The sequence below is a fragment of the Myotis lucifugus genome, unplaced genomic scaffold (genome assembly GCF_000147115.1).
Source record: "Myotis lucifugus unplaced genomic scaffold, Myoluc2.0 scaffold_138, whole genome shotgun sequence".
NCBI classification, from domain to species: Eukaryota; Metazoa; Chordata; class Mammalia; order Chiroptera; family Vespertilionidae; genus Myotis; species Myotis lucifugus.
The window spans coordinates 573505-576387 of NW_005871186.1; positions in this window are offsets into that span (position 1 = coordinate 573505).

Consider the following 2883-nt stretch of genomic DNA (forward strand, 5'->3'; position numbering starts at 1 on the left):
CTCTGCTGCCCTCGGGCTCTTGCCCCATCCTTGTAGACTCCATCTCTGGCTGTCCTTGTGAGTCAGCCTCTCTCAAAAGACAGACTTGGAAGGGCCCTAGGAGATCATCAAGCCCAACCCTTTCATTCTTCAGAGGAGGAAGGCAGCTCAGAGAGCGGAAGGTCCTCAAAGGGGAAGTTGCACAGCAGGTTGTGGCAGGGCCTGGGTCACGGAGACACACTGCCCTTGGCGTCAGGCGTCTCGGGTTTGAGGACTGTGTTATGACCAACCTGACAGACCTCTCTATTCAGCCCTGAGCTCCTCTTCCTTCCTCTTCTTTGCCCGTCACCGTGCCTGCTGCCTGGCTGACCCCTATTTTGGGCTGACCCAGTCCTTAGGACACACCCCAGGGCTCAGGACTCCATAACTGGAATGTGCACCCATGCTCACATGGACACAAGCCCCGGTGAAAATCTATGTCTCTAGTTAGGCGGCTGTCCCGGAACCTAGTGTTCTCTTCCTTTCGGGCACCTACACCTCCTTCAGGAAGTCCCCCAGGACCTCTCTACAGACAGTCTGTAGACCCACTAGACCCTTTGTGACAACTGAGTTCTGTGAGCCGAAGTTCTGCCTCTGTGGCCCCAAGGGCATGGCTGAGTCTCCCCCTGGCCCTGGAGCCCTTCCTTCAGTGTCCCCTCCTTCTGTTTCCAGGAGGGGCTCGGCTTCCTGTGGCTGGGTGGGGAGAGCCCTGAGGTCCCCAGAGGACGGTGGGACAATGGGGAAGGTGGTGATAGATGAGACATTGCGTCTTCCCCAAAGCAGGCTCCACCCTACCCAGACCTCCTGGCTGGTGTCTGGGGCACAGCCCTGGCCTGTGGGTCCCTTGAGACTAGGGTCTGACTCCACACCCCTGACCTCTCAATGCTGAGGTCAGAGAACGAGAAGCCCTGTCCCTCAGCCAGGTCCCCAGGGTGCCAGCAGCATATTAGCAGGTGGTGTAGGTGCTGGGGCCTCTGGGGGGCGAGCTGACCTGCTCTCACTGCGGGGGTGGGCAGGGGAGGATTATGGAGGAGCTGTGGATGCCTAGCTGAGGCTCCCGCATCCTGTCTACCTTCCCCAGGCGTGAAGTTGGAGACAAGGAACCAGAGGGCGAGGGGCAGTTGGGGAACCAAGTGCAGCCTCTCAAGGACGGGGAGGGGCTGTCCAGGCAGCCCAGGGGGTGATCACCAGAGGCCGTGTGGAAAAGCAGGCTCAGGCTGTGGACAAAGGGATGGGCCGTGGGGTCAGCACTGATCTCAGCCCTCGTCATTTCCTCCGCCGGACATGACTGGGTTAGCAGGGTCATCGCACAGAGGGAAGGAACAGGCCGGAGCCAGTGCTACGGGAGCCAGGCCCTACAGTGGACGCGGACACAGGGGCCACCTTGTCACGTGCTGACCTGCAGTTAGTCCCCTGTGGAGGCCCAGCCGCGTGGCCACAGTCATCTGGGAGATGGCCACATCTAGCCCATTGCTCTGCACACAGACACCCCCCCCCGCCCCAAACCGCACCGTCGTCCTGGGCCAGGCTCAGGCCCAGCTGCAGGCATGGCTGAGCGGGGGACCCCCCACGACACAGGGACATGTGGGACAACCAGACACCCTGCCACAGCCACACCACAAGCATCCACACACCAGGTGCAGCTACTGTCGCCCCTGTGACCCGTGGATGCCAGCAGTCCTGGGCAGGCATCCAGGGCCTGGGTGAGAAGCGGGGCGCCAGGAGGGAACCAGCCCCCCATACCAGACTGTGCCCTCCCCCAGCTCGCTGAGTGCCTGAGGCTGTTTATTTCCTAGCAGGGATGGGTGTCTCATCCTCCCTCCCCCTCCCTGTCCCCACCACACGCTTCCAAAGCTGCCAAATCAAATCAGCCCCTGCGCCCGCGCCAGGCTGGCATGGCGGCCAGCAGCTGACGGGAACGAAGCCAGGCTCAGAATATCCCGCCGCCTGTGCCTGTCCCATGCTTGGGTGTGCTTGCTGGGTGGGGGTGGGGAGGGGCAGCCGGCCGGCCGGGCAGTGCCTCCCAGAGAGGCTGGGGTTTCTGGATGCCACCTGGCTGGTGGCGTCCTGGGGATCAGGTGAGCAGTCCCTGGTGTCCACCAGCATTCGCGGAGCTGTGCGAGTGGTGCTGATGGGAGGCAGGGTGGGGGGTCCACTTGGAGCCCGGACAACTGGGCGCCAGGCTGAGGTTGGAGACTCACACACATGATCGTATACATTTAGGATTCACAGAAACCCTAGCTGGGAGCCCAACCCAGTGAACTATGTGAGCTGGACACTACAAATCCCATGTTATAGATGGGGAATCTGAGGCTTAGAGAGAGCTGGTGAAGTTCCCTGGAGAGAAGCAGAAATGGAGGGGGCCTGGAATGGGTAGGAGTGTGGTGGATTCCTTTCTGAGGGGCGCCTGGCTGCAAGAAAGAGTGGGGCCCTGTTCTCAGAGTTGAGGGGCAGAGAACACGCCGGAGCTAGGGTGAAGCCAGGAGCGGGAGGGGAGTGTGGGGAGAGAGCAGGGTGCAATCAGGCTCGGCTCCCTGGACGCGGCTACCTGTGGACAAGAAGCCGGGGTCTGCCGGGACTGGGTGGGGGAGCAGGCTGGGGAGAAGGGGGGAAGGACTGGCACACCTGAGCCCCTGGCCTTCTTGTCTCTGCAGCCAACCGGGACCTCCTTGCACAGCAGCCAGTGCCCCCAGGAAGTAGAGACGCCCGACTGGAGGTGAGAGCTCAGCAGAGGGAGGAATGGGTGGGCTCGAGGGGGCAGGGGCACAGGCTGGGATCAGTCTAAGCATTGCCCTGGCCCCTGGGAGAACTGGGAGGCTGGAGCCGAACCCAAGCCCCTCCCCTTCCAGCCTAGGGTCACCCCAC